The following is a 15102-nucleotide window of genomic DNA, read 5'->3' on the forward strand; positions in this document are numbered from 1 at the left end:
GATTGAAGTTATTATCCAGCTTGACCATATGATGGTACTTACTCCATAGGTTCTTTATACACATATACTTATGTCCATTGATTATACTCTGATTTAATGCATCATTTAATATTTATTGCATGCTTAATTCTCCCTTCATTGTACTTACTTGTGTACTAAGCTGTTTCTGAGTTCCATGTTTATGTCTAATTAGGTGGCAGCATATCTATTAGTGTGGATAAAATGATTGTGATATATAATGTTTATCTCCTTCAAGTTTAATACATATGCTAATGTTAATTTACCATATCATTATGTACATAGGCAAAGTGCTGGTCCTGTACGTGTTAAATTGGTATCCCCATTGTGATTTCATTCCTCTTTCATTCCTATTTAATTAATCATGTACTTGTACCTTTTAATTGAAATCCCCATTGTGATTTCATTTGTCTTTAACTAATCATGTACTTGTACCTTTAAATTTCATCAATTTACTTGCCATTGGTTTTATCCAATCATATTGCTGTTTTTACCTTTAAATTGCACACACTTGTGCTTGTCTGCATGTCTATGATTACGGTCTCTGGGACCGAAACCGGTCAGACGTGTTTTTGGCTGGGACCGTTTTTTCCATTCTCCTATGTGGTTATATGTGTTTTTTTTTACAAGATTACTTTGAAATAAACATGGATTTTATTTATGTCACAAATTTAGCGTGGAGACTTCTGTGGATATTTAATATTTTTTACATTCTTAGACTTTGTGCACTCACAATTATATTGTAATACAGGAATCTCAGAGGTTTCAATTGAGATGGGGCCCACACGCCCACACTTCTAGGGGGCTCATCTGGGCCCTGCAATCAGTCCATCTCTATGATGTCTGGTCTTTCTGTATGCCCCCCCCCCCTGCAAACCAGGCTTTTTGTTTAATCCCCTCACTATCAGGAATTTCAGAAAGGAACTTTCCCAAAATACCAGAGAATTTTTAGCATTTTTGCATTTACAATGTTTTTTTGTTCAAAATAAAAATTATAATAAAACAAATATATATATATATATATATATATATATATATAGTTATAGATTTGTATAGATATAGGTAGGAATATCGATTTAAAAATACTGTACTTAAAACATTCCTCTATGTGAAAATATTGGTATGCAAAATATTTAAAGTAAATACACAGTTAAACACTTTATGTTTTTTCATACAGGCTAGACACTCATCACTACTTTACATTGTAGCAAAGTGTCATTTCTTCAGTGTTGTCACATAAAAATATATAATAAAATATTTACAAAAATATGAGGGGTGTACTCACTTTTGTGAGATACTGTATATATAATACTTAGTAAAAGTTTGTGTTAACACATTTCAGTTAGAAGGTAATATAAGTAAACTGATACACTGAAAATCAACAAACTTACATTTAAGTGAAAGAGCATTAGTGGTGCCATCTGTTACAAATTTAAGTGAATATTTTGGGAAACAAATTTGACGATGAAAGCACAATATCATCAATGGACAGCATCATCTGGGAACTTTTGAGTTTTAAGCCATATTAGTGAAATAAAATATAATTGAGATGCAAGATTCAGTTCCCTCCTGCCCTCTTTTAGTATGCATTGGTATTATTTTTATATTTTTACCTAATAATGAACAACCTCATGATTTTTTTCTAATAAATCAACTTTGAAGATTAAGAAAACATCAATGGCTAAGTGTAAGGTTGGCATTGGGCTCACTTCGTTAGCAGTGAAAAAGCTATAACCAAAACATAGGCAAAAAGTACATGGCAATAGTACATGCAGGCACATCAGTTGGAAATTGGATACTGGATACTAGTCTACCAAAGCATGATGATGCAGCCTAAGCAGTAATGAGGTTATAAAAGACCAGGCAAGCTAGTAGCAGAAAGAAGAGGAGTTAATGTTAACCAAGATAGTTGGAACAAGAAGCACTGCAAAGCTGGAGCAAACTGCTGCAGCGCACAGTTTAGCAAGTATGGTATTACATTGTTACTTATGTAGTGAGAGAGTAAATTTGTATCAGTGTTCATTACACTCAGACCGCTATAAATAAAGGATAATATACAGAAATGAAAGGGACAGACAACATGAAAATGTTTATTGTTTAAAAAAGATAGATAATCCCTTTAATTACACATTCCCCATTTCTGCATAACCAACACTGTTATAATAATACAATTTCAAATATGTGATTAACTTGTATCTAACCCTCTGCAGACTGCCCTCTTATCTCAGTTCTTTTGACAGACTTGAATTATAGCCAATCAATACTGACTCATAAATAACTTCACAGGAGTGAGCACAATGTTTATCTATGTGACACACAGAAACTATCACTGTCTAACTGTTAAAAACAGTAAAATACACTGAGGTGGTGTTCAACAGTTTAGAAATCAGTTTGAGCCTACCTAGGTTTAGCTTTAAAAATAGAATACAAAGAGGACAAAGTAAAGGTGATGATAAAAGTAATTTGTAAAGTTGTTTAAAATTGCATGCCCTATCTGAATCATCAAAGTTTAATTTTCACTTGACTGTGTATTTAAGTCTGCAAGAAGAAAAACTGTTGTAGTATGTAGGCTTATTCATGGCTTTGATAAAAGATTCTTTCACTTGGAGAGAAATTGTGCAGACTTCATACGGGCTGAACTCACTAAATGCTAAAAGAAACAGGGCGGAATCCTCCAGCACTGTGAGATTTCTCACAAGATTCTAGACAGGCAAACTTTGCTATACTTGTCTAAGGGGCATTCCATTCATTTCTGCATGTGAAGGAGAAACAAGCCCAGTGCAATATAACACTGCATGATATGAGAGCTTTGTTAAAATTTTAAAATGTTGTGCTATGTATTTTATATTACTTTACACTTCAGATTTGGTCCTTTAAGTATTATTACATTTAAGCTTTGCACTTTCTATTTTTTATAATCATACATTTAGAATTAGATTTAGATCCAGCTGTGATTTTACAAATTCTGATTGTTTTGAATGTTTCTGTGATACTTTAACAAATTAAGATCATACTTTGTATATTTCTGTGTATCTTTTACAAATTATATTGCACTTTATAGCACTTTGTACTTGCTTTATTGTAAAATAAAAAGGAAAAACTGACAGAAAGTGGGAGGGATAGGAGAGTTCTTAATGTATGTCTTAAACTCTCTCACTATTCTTGCTGTAAGCATTTTACACAAGCTGGTCTCATGGAATTATCTTGCAAGCTTTATACAGATGAAGTTTGCTCAAAATTAACAATACACTTATTTAACTGATAGACAAGTCATATATACCAAACTATTGATAAAAACAAGTTAAATTGTAGTGAAAACATTTCAGTTTAATTTTTATTTGCTACAAACTGACAGCTAGATTAAGAGTTGTGCATTATGACTCAAATAGCATCGGAATGGGCCATAATGCTTCATTTTCCCCAACACTGCTATTACAAGTTTTGTAGGTATAGGTGTACCGCACACCTTTTTGGCCATCACGCAATATCAGTACCGCACTTTTTAAAATGGGACTTCCATAGCGCCGGTATTACGGGTTTTGCCTGGGAGGCCAAAAAGTGAGCGGTACACTCTATAACCACAAGATTCGTATCGCCATCTAAAGTCAGTAGTTATGAGTTTTTATGTTACAAAGCTAAAAAAGAATGGAGGGGCGCCTCATGTGTGGTATCATCTATTAATTAAAAACGAGTCACAGAACTATTGCCAAATGGGTACTCACAAATTTGGAGAGCACACTTATGTGCTGGTAGGGGCGGGCTGCAGAATTAGAAAGGTGTAACAGCTCACCCACTTGAAGGCGCTCTTGGCGTAAGATGGTGGTGCTATAAGGGAGACAAGAAATACGGGCACCACATGTGCAAACTATTAATGGTACAACCACAACAGATTCCTTAATGTGGAGGGTACTCACATATTCCCAGAGCACACCAATGTGCTTGTAGAAGCAGGCTGCAGATTGGTAGAGGTGTGGCAGCTCACCCAAACTCTAGGTATCTTGATATTTGTATGATAATGTGTTCCCTCAGGTGCTGGGCTGGTCTCTCATAGGTGAACAATGGCAGATGGTGGGTAGAAATGAATCCACTCAAAGGATAAAAGATATATCCAAATTTATTTAAAAAAGCATAAAAGTTTAAAAACAACAGCACAATGATTGCTGATGAGAGTGGATAACAGGGTGTCCAATAATCACCCAATCATGCAACGCGTTTCACGGTTCACAGACCGTTTCATCAGGCATAAAAAATCATAATAAATCATGCTACCCTTCACTGCCTAATATACCTCACTAATGAACAGAACAAAACACCTCTTTTTGCTGGAGAATGATTGATGTGGTACACCTGTGTGGGTTAGTCCAAATCACTGGCCTAGAGGTGAAAAATCCCTCTTGACTCTGTAAACACTCACCTATGTTTGCATTTATTAATCTATTCTCTGCAGTACAATTATCTGGTGGAATAAACTTCATAACTAATCATTGTTATTAAAAAGCTCCAAACTGGTGAACATGTAAATAGGTTCCCTTACTTGGATAGATGATCCCTCCCACCCCTTTTATTTTACACATTTGAGGTGGTATAACCCTTCCAAAGATATTTTGGGAGTCTGTATTTGACAACACTATGATTGATGTGGTACACCTGTGTGGGTTAGTCCAAATCACTGGCCTAGAGGTGAAAAATCCCTCTTGACTTTGTAAACACTCACCTATGTTTGCATTTATTAATCTATTCTCTGCAGTACAATTATCTGGTGGAATAAACTTCATAACTAATCATTGTTATTAAAAAGCTCCAAACTGGTGAACATGTAAATAGGTTCCCTTACTGGGATAGATGATCCCTCCCACCCCTTTTATTTTACACATTTGAGGTGGTATAACCCTTCCAAAGATATTTTGGGAGTCTGTATTTGACAACACTATGTGATGAAAAGTTATATCGAAATTCGTGTCAATTTAAATGTTTACTTCAATTTGTCTAGTTTAAACTACTAGTAGCAACTAAAACTGTATAATTCCTACTTTGTTATGAACACATACAGATCGTGTAGCGGTTCTATGTTGTTATTTACTAGCCTGAACACTCTTATTCTATTGGTCAAAGCTGCTATGTGGGCAGTGGCCGCGTGACGTGGAGGCCGACCGCCACCACCCACTTGTTACCCAGAACCAGTAATTGTTCATATTGTCATTTGACAGGGTGCCGTCTATGATAGACGCCCCCTGAGTCTCTAAGATTTGACAGCCTGCTTTGAAGCCATCTCAGCGGTCCACTGACCGAACAGAGTTCCGTTTACAAGTCCCAATCGCAACAGCCAAAAAGCCCTTCTTATAGAAGTATAGAGATCGTCAGCCTCGCAACTGTAGTTGCGGAAATATCTGATTTGTATGCAATGATAACCCACCAGAGGACCTGCTTACAGTTTTCCTCAAAAGTGGGTGTGTGTGTAGCCTGGCCAATCACTTTCTTAATCCGGATTGCAGTTTTCCTCAAAAGTGGGTGTGTGTAAACTAGCCAATCACTCTCTTAGTGCAAATTAGTTTGTGATTGGCTGACATGTCAGTATGTGCATAGCGATTGTTGCGATACTCGCAACAGTGTCACTCTAGTTCTTTATTGTAGAGTGTGTTATATTGTTTGTATGGATCGGGAGTAAGTGATTTTCCTTTTTTACTTCGTGTGTGTTACAATATTATTGTCGTTTCTCAAACCGCTATATAATGAACTTTGTGTCTTGTGTTTCTATTCGCCGGCATTTATTTAATTCTCTGGCTAATTGCCTACCAAAATCTTTATATAATACAATACATGGCCTAACTTGACCAAATGACATTTCAAAATTCTTATTAAGTTTACAAGTGAGTATATTCCTAATAACTGGTATATGTCCGGGGGGATATATCCAGGGGGATATAATTGATTCCAAAAAAACGCAAGTTGCGTTATGCAATATAGGATAAAGAATGATAGACTAAACCTATAAAGTGAAATGTGAGGTGTAGTGAATGTGTATGGAATGTCATCATGCTGAAATAATGGAGAAAATGGGGGGGAAATACTGGAGTGAGAAAAAAGATAACTTAGTTAACGAATTAATAAAATGGACTAGAGGGAAGATTCATCTGTGAGAGGTAGAACGGGAAATATCTTAATATAATAATGGATTGTAATCTAATCTCATAGTGATACTCGTGAAAAACTTATAGTGATGAATTTATAGTGATAATCTGGAAGATCTTGGTAGGAAAAATAAAAATCTATTAAAAAGATAATTGGATAGAAAATCTATCACGGGGATATCGTAATAATGGGTGCCAGGACCGGGGAACAATAGTAATAGACAATATAGAGAATAGTAGATAGTAAGACTAAAGGGGTGACTAAAGAGTATGTAGGGGTGAACTAAACTAAAAAGCTGCCAAATCAATAACTTCATTTAAGCCGGAGGGAAACAGAGACTGGAATTTATAAATCCAATATGTTTCCCTCTGGCGTAGACGGGTGTACCTATTATAACCTATTTTGTGGGGGATGTGTTCGAGTGGAGTGATAGAAAAGGTGTGTTGATGTCCATAATGTTGGATGGTGCTGTGTCTTGAAATACTATGTTTGAGTGATTGTTTTTTGATATTTCTTAAGTGCTCACTCCATCTCGTGCGTATCTTCCTGCAGGTGCGGCCCAAATATTGAAGGCCACATCTGCAGGTCAATACGTAAATAACATAATCTGTGCCACAATCTATCCTATTTTTGATGGTAAATACTTCCCCTGTCGTATGACATTTCACAGATGTTTGTCCATGTGTTATATACCTACACATATGGCAACGTGATTTGTTACACCTAAAAGCTCCTATCTTAAAATTCTTGTTTATATTAAGTGTGGGCTGATGTATACGATTTCTCTTGGAAATCACAACTTTACTTGGGGCCAGTTTTTGTTTCAGGGTCGGTGCTCTTCGGAATACTACACGTGGATTCCTGGTGATACTATGTTTCAGAATTGGGTCTTTCATTATAATAGGCCAGTGTTTTTTCAAAGTTTTCTTTATATAGGTGTGTTGTGAATTAAATTGTGTAATGAAAAGTGGTTCCTTGGGATTGTTATTAGAAGATATGGTCAAATTTTGATATTTAGGGGTAAGGATATTCTGTCTATCGACATTCCTTGCCTTCAGAATTCCAAATTAGCAAGAGATGAGGAGGACTATAATAAAGGGATTGTCTATACATATAATAAAAAAATAATAAAAAGGATAACACTGAAGTAAATGAGAATCAAAATGACAATTGGAAGGGAGCACACAATAGAAACAATAGAAGGAACAATAGATCCAGTGACAGTCAAAATTGGACCCCGCACCATCAAAGAAAGTCTAGTTCTAATAGTCAATATTTTGATAGACAAAATCAACACACACCACGTACACCCCAGAACTACAATGAGAATAATAATTTTAAGACTGATCGGAACACCATCAGCTGGGATACACAGGACAATTGGGGGAATCATTCACAGTATAATCAACAAAAATCACAACAGTCTTTTAGACCACAAACTCATCTCCATGAGAATAGAACAGCATACAATTCGAACTACAATAACATGGTTCCCCACACATATAACCATAGAGTAAATGACTATCACCGTCCAGGACATTACAATAGACCATTTGAGATGACTCATCAGGGACGAGACAATAGGAACCACGACTATAGGAACCAGGGAGAATACAATAATACACGTATTAATGCTTCTCATAACCAATACACTATTCCCACACAAAACCGCTATGATGCTTTATCACACAATGATGACATTCCATCCAATAGACCAATGGAACTTTTCAAGTAATCACCTCAACAGCTGGAAGACCAACATCCCCTACAGTCAGTTTAGGCGGATTAGAAGGAATTGTAGCACTCTAACCCGATATGATCAACAGTCAGAAATTTTATGTAATAGATTTAAAGAAAAAGGCTATCTTGCCCAATTAATAGAAGACAGCTTTCTGAAGGCAAGGAATGTCGATAGACAGAATATCCTTACCCCTAAATATCAAAATTTGACCATATCTTCTAATAACAATCCCAAGGAACCACTTTTCATTACACAATTTAATTCACAACACACCTATATAAAGAAAACTTTGAAAAAACACTGGCCTATTATAATGAAAGACCCAATTCTGAAACATAGTATCACCAGGAATCCACGTGTAGTATTCCGAAGAGCACCGACCCTGAAACAAAAACTGGCCCCAAGTAAAGTTGTGATTTCCAAGAGAAATCGTATACATCAGCCCACACTTAATATAAACAAGAATTTTAAGATAGGAGCTTTTAGGTGTAACAAATCACGTTGCCATATGTGTAGGTATATAACACATGGACAAACATCTGTGAAATGTCATACGACAGGGGAAGTATTTACCATCAAAAATAGGATAGATTGTGGCACAGATTATGTTATTTACGTATTGACCTGCAGATGTGGCCTTCAATATTTGGGCCGCACCTGCAGGAAGATACGCACGAGATGGAGTGAGCACTTAAGAAATATCAAAAAACAATCACTCAAACATAGTATTTCAAGACACAGCACCATCCAACATTATGGACATCAACACACCTTTTCTATCACTCCACTCGAACACATCCCCCACAAAATAGGTTATAATAGGTACACCCGTCTACGCCAGAGGGAAACATATTGGATTTATAAATTCCAGTCTCTGTTTCCCTCCGGCTTAAATGAAGTTATTGATTTGGCAGCTTTTTAGTTTAGTTCACCCCTACATACTCTTTAGTCACCCCTTTAGTCTTACTATCTACTATTCTCTATATTGTCTATTACTATTGTTCCCCGGTCCTGGCACCCATTATTACGATATCCCCGTGATAGATTTTCTATCCAATTATCTTTTTAATAGATTTTTATTTTTCCTACCAAGATCTTCCAGATTATCACTATAAATTCATCACTATAAGTTTTTCACGAGTATCACTATGAGATTAGATTACAATCCATTATTATATTAAGATATTTCCCGTTCTACCTCTCACAGATGAATCTTCCCTCTAGTCCATTTTATTAATTCGTTAACTAAGTTATCTTTTTTCTCACTCCAGTATTTCCCCCCCATTTTCTCCATTATTTCAGCATGATGACATTCCATACACATTCACTACACCTCACATTTCACTTTATAGGTTTAGTCTATCATTCTTTATCCTATATTGCATAACGCAACTTGCGTTTTTTTGGAATCAATTATATCCCCCTGGATATATCCCCCCGGACATATACCAGTTATTAGGAATATACTCACTTGTAAACTTAATAAGAATTTTGAAATGTCATTTGGTCAAGTTAGGCCATGTATTGTATTATATAAAGATTTTGGTAGGCAATTAGCCAGAGAATTAAATAAATGCCGGCGAATAGAAACACAAGACACAAAGTTCATTATATAGCGGTTTGAGAAACGACAATAATATTGTAACACACACGAAGTAAAAAAGGAAAATCACTTACTCCCGATCCATACAAACAATATAACACACTCTACAATAAAGAACTAGAGTGACACTGTTGCGAGTATCGCAACAATCGCTATGCACATACTGACATGTCAGCCAATCACAAACTAATTTGCACTAAGAGAGTGATTGGCTAGTTTACACACACCCACTTTTGAGGAAAACTGCAATCCGGATTAAGAAAGTGATTGGCCAGGCTACACACACACCCACTTTTGAGGAAAACTGTAAGCAGGTCCTCTGGTGGGTTATCATTGCATACAAATCAGATATTTCCGCAACTACAGTTGCGAGGCTGACGATCTCTATACTTCTATAAGAAGGGCTTTTTGGCTGTTGCGATTGGGACTTGTAAACGGAACTCTGTTCGGTCAGTGGACCGCTGAGATGGCTTCAAAGCAGGCTGTCAAATCTTAGAGACTCAGGGGGCGTCTATCATAGACGGCACCCTGTCAAATGACAATATGAACAATTACTGGTTCTGGGTAACAAGTGGGTGGTGGCGGTCGGCCTCCACGTCACGCGGCCACTGCCCACATAGCAGCTTTGACCAATAGAATAAGAGTGTTCAGGCTAGTAAATAACAACATAGAACCGCTACACGATCTGTATGTGTTCATAACAAAGTAGGAATTATACAGTTTTAGTTGCTACTAGTAGTTTAAACTAGACAAATTGAAGTAAACATTTAAATTGACACGAATTTCGATATAACTTTTCATCACATAGTGTTGTCAAATACAGACTCGCAAAATATCTTTGGAAGGGTTATACCACCTCAAATGTGTAAAATAAAAGGGGTGGGAGGGATCATCTATCCCAGTAAGGGAACCTATTTACATGTTCACCAGTTTGGAGCTTTTTAATAACAATGATTAGTTATGAAGTTTATTCCACCAGATAATTGTACTGCAGAGAATAGATTAATAAATGCAAACATAGGTGAGTGTTTACAAAGTCAAGAGGGATTTTTCACCTCTAGGCCAGTGATTTGGACTAACCCACACAGGTGTACCACATCAATCATAGTGTTGTCAAATACAGACTCCCAAAATATCTTTGGAAGGGTTATACCACCTCAAATGTGTAAAATAAAAGGGGTGGGAGGGATCATCTATCCAAGTAAGGGAACCTATTTACATGTTCACCAGTTTGGAGCTTTTTAATAACAATGATTAGTTATGAAGTTTATTCCACCAGATAATTGTACTGCAGAGAATAGATTAATAAATGCAAACATAGGTGAGTGTTTACAGAGTCAAGAGGGATTTTTCACCTCTAGGCCAGTGATTTGGACTAACCCACACAGGTGTACCACATCAATCATTCTCCAGCAAAAAGAGGTGTTTTGTTCTGTTCATTAGTGAGGTATATTAGGCAGTGAAGAGTAGCATGATTTATTATGATTTTTTATGCCTGATGAAACGGTCTGTGAACCGTGAAACGCGTTGCATGATTGGGTGATTATTGGACACCCTGTTATCCACTCTCATCAGCAATCATTGTGCTGTTGTTTTTAAACTTTTATGCTTTTTTAAATAAATTTGGATATATCTTTTATCCTTTGAGTGGATTCATTTCTACCCACCATCTGCCATTGTTCACCTATGAGAGACCAGCCCAGCACCTGAGGGAACACATTATCATACAAATATCAAGATACCTAGAGTTTGGGTGAGCTGCCACACCTCTACCAATCTGCAGCCTGCTTCTACAAGCACATTGGTGTGCTCTGGGAATATGTGAGTACCCTCCACATTAAGGAATCTGTTGTGGTTGTACCATTAATAGTTTGCACATGTGGTGCCCGTATTTCTTGTCTCCCTTATAGCACCACCATCTTACGCCAAGAGCGCCTTCAAGTGGGTGAGCTGTTACACCTTTCTAATTCTGCAGCCCGCCCCTACCAGCACATAAGTGTGCTCTCCAAATTTGTGAGTACCCATTTGGCAATAGTTCTGTGACTCGTTTTTAATTAATAGATGATACCACACATGAGGCGCCCCTCCATTCTGTTTTATCTTATATAGTACCACCTGGACCATCCAGTGAGGAGGAGGCAGCCGCTACAGCAATCGTTATCCTTTGAAGAACATATAAAGGACTGTCTAATTTTTTCACAATTGCAAGTGTATTTTCACTACAGTATCTAATAATTTACTGTTTTCTGCCTTTATTGTGTATATACTCATCTATGATAGCTTAACATTGCCCCATCATATATACTTTTGTTCTAGATTAATGATTATACTGCATCTTGAGCGCCCCCTTCAGTGATTAGGTTTTTACAGTATGTTACAAAGCTGTAGCATAAAACTCATAACTAAAGTGTTAAAAAGTGCACTAATACCCAAAAACTACCTATTAACCCCTAAACCATGGCCCTCCCACATCGCAAACACTATAATACATTTATTAACCCCTAATCTGCTGCTCCCGACATCGCCGCCACTTAAAAAATGTATTAACCCCTATTCCGCCGTTCCCCAACATCGTCACCACTATAATAAACCTATTAACCCCTAAAACGCTGCACTCCTGCATCGCAAACACTATTTAAAGATTATTAACCCCTAATCTGCCGTCCGCCAACACTGCCACTATAATAAACCTATTAACCACTAAACTGCAAGCCCCCACAATGAAATATACTAAAATAAACTATTAACCCCTGAACCTCTGGCCTCCTACATCACTAACTCTACATAAATATATTAACCCCTAAATCTAACCCTAACGTAACCCTAACCCTAAGCATTACCATAACACCCTCTAACTTAAATATAATTAAAATAAATCTAAATTAAACTTACAATTATTACTTAAATAATTCCTATTTAAAACTAAATACTTACCTGTAAAAAAACCCTAAGCTAGCTACAAAATAACTAACAGTTACATTGTAGCTATTTTAAGTTTTATTTTTATTTCACAGGTAAGTTTGTATTTAATTTAACTAGGTAGACTAGTTAGTAAATAATTATTAACTATTTACTAACTACCTAGTTAATAAAACCTAACCTTCCTTACAATAAAACCTAACATTACAATAAAATAAAATAAATTAAATTAATTAAATACAATTATCTAAATTAAAAAAAAATAAACACTAAATTACACAAAATAAAAAATAAAATTATCAAAAATAAAAACGAAGTACACCTAATCTAATAGCCCTATAATAATAAAAAAGCCCACCCAAAATAAAAAAAAAACCTAGCCTACACTAAACTGCCAATGGCCCTTAAAAGGGCCTTTTGTGGGGCATTGCCACAAAGAAATCAGCTCTTTTACCTGTAAAAAAAAATACAAACAACCCCCAACAGTAAAACCCACCACCCACACAACAAAACCCCGGTCTTTGAAAACTGTAAGTGGATCATCGGGAGTTAGTGTTAGGTTTTTTAAGGGTTTATTGGGTGGGTTTTATTTTTAGATTAGGGTTTGTAAATTTGTATTTATTTTAACTAGGTAGTTAGTAAATAGTTAATAACTATTTACTAACTAGTCTACCTAATTAAAATAAATACAAAGTTACCTGTAAAATAAAAATAATACCTAAGATAGCTAGCTTAGGTTTTTTTTACAGGTAAGTTTGTATTTAGTTTTAAAAATAAATTATTTAGGTAATAATTGTAAATTTAATTTAGAATTAAGTTAGGGGGTGTTAGGGTTATGCTTAGGGTTAGGGTTACGTTAGAGTTAGGATTGAGGGCTAATATATTTATGTAGTGTTAGTGATGTGGGAGGCCAGAGGTTTAGGGGTTAATAACTTTAGTATAGTGGTGGCGACATTGGAGGGGGCAGATTATGGGATAATAAGTGTAATATAGGTGGCTATGATATTAGGGGCGGCAGATTAGGGGTTAATAACTTTATGTAGGTATAGGCGATGTAGGGGGCGGCAGATTAGGGGTTAATAACTGTAATGTAGGTGGTAGCGATGTTAGGGGCAGCAGATTAGGGGTGTTTAGACATGGTTTTTATGTTAGGGTGTTAAGTTTAAACATAACTTTTTGTTTCCCCCTAGACATCAATGGGGCTGCGTTACGGAGCTTTTCATTCTGCGATCGCAGGTGTTAGACTTTTTTTTGCCGGCTCTCCCCATTGATGTCTATGGAGAAATCGTGCACGAGCACGTCAAAGCAGTGCTTGTATTTCGGTGTGGTATGGAGCTCAACGCAACCATATCGCCAGCACAAGCCTGCTTTTTTAAAACCTGTAATAGCAGCAATATAGGGAGGTGAAATAACAACGCTTTTGTGGCACTTGTTAATTTCCCTATAGCGCTCAAAACTCGTAATCTAGCTGTGAGATTTTATATCAGCCCAAGTATTCTTTTGTTAAAGGGATAGTAAATACTGAAAATGTTATTGTTTAAAAAGATAGATAATCCCTTTATTTACCATTCTCCAGTTTTGCATAGCCAACACTGTTATAGAAATAAACTTTTTATCTCTGCAATTATCTTGTATCTAAGCTTCTGCAGACTGCCTCCTTATCTCAGATCTTTTGGCAGACTTGCATTTCAGGCAATTAGTGCTGACTCTTAAATAACTCCACGTGTGTGAGCACAATGTTATTTATAAGAAACACATTAACTCACGTCCTCTAGCTGGGAAAAACTGTCAAATGTATTCAGATAAGAGTTGGCCTTCAAATGCTTTGAAATTAGCATATGAACCTACCTAGGTTGAGGTTTCAACTAAGAATACCAAAAGAACAAAGCACATTTGATGATAAAAGTAAATTAGAAAGTTGGTTAAAATTACATGCCCTATCTGAATCATGAACGTTTAAGTTGAACTTTACTGTCCCTTTAACTACTCTCTCCTCTGTAAAATTCTGAGCCTCATTACTTACTATGGAAGGCATCGCTCATCTCTCTGGGACTTCCAAGTTCCGTCCTTTTTCTTATAGAGTTCAGTGAGTTCAGTCCTTGGGAAGTCTGCACTATACTTTCTCTCCAAACTAAAGAATCTTTGTCTTTTCGGGACCATAGAAAGTAATGAATAATGAAGAAAAACATTGCCTATATGATAACACATATTTTATTTATTAATTTATTTGTTAATTTATTTCTACTCAGAATAACATTTAAGATGAATTTATGTTTTTACGTACTTGATATTTTGTTGTTGATGTTTTTTGTTAATTATGATTATATATTTATTTTCTTAGCTTGGGAAATTATGCATCCCTCCATGGACAGACATACTGCAAACCCCACTTCAAACAACTTTTCAAATCAAAAGGAAATTACGATGAAGGTTTTGGATATAAACCCCACAAAGAGCTTTGGAACCCTAAAACTAAAATAACAAGTGCTTGCCATGTGGAAAAAGCAAATATAGATAAAGCATCATCCTTAGAATCAAAAATTAAATTAAACCCTCAGCTAAGTGATGAAGAAATATGCTATGATGATTTAGATGCCTGTTTAAAGCAAACTAGTGAAAGAGGAAAGCTGAGAATGACATGGCCTCCATCAAGTGACTCATGTGAAAAAACAGAGGTTATTAAAGAAGTTAC

At 36.0% G+C, this 15102-nt stretch overlaps 1 protein-coding gene across 1 annotated transcript in view; it reads left to right on the forward strand.

Annotated features, from left to right (window-relative positions):
• XIRP2 (xin actin binding repeat containing 2) overlaps window positions 1-14889 on the forward strand; it is a 247932-nt gene extending 233043 nt beyond the window's left edge. The window contains exon 9 of the mRNA XM_053698393.1: window positions 14752-14889. The gene's annotated coding sequence lies outside the window, so the exon portion shown is untranslated. The remainder of the gene's footprint in view (window positions 1-14751) is intronic.
• The last annotated feature ends 213 nt before the right edge of the window (window positions 14890-15102 follow it).

This window comes from Bombina bombina, chromosome 1 (assembly GCF_027579735.1).
Source record: "Bombina bombina isolate aBomBom1 chromosome 1, aBomBom1.pri, whole genome shotgun sequence".
NCBI lineage: Eukaryota > Metazoa > Chordata > Amphibia > Anura > Bombinatoridae > Bombina > Bombina bombina.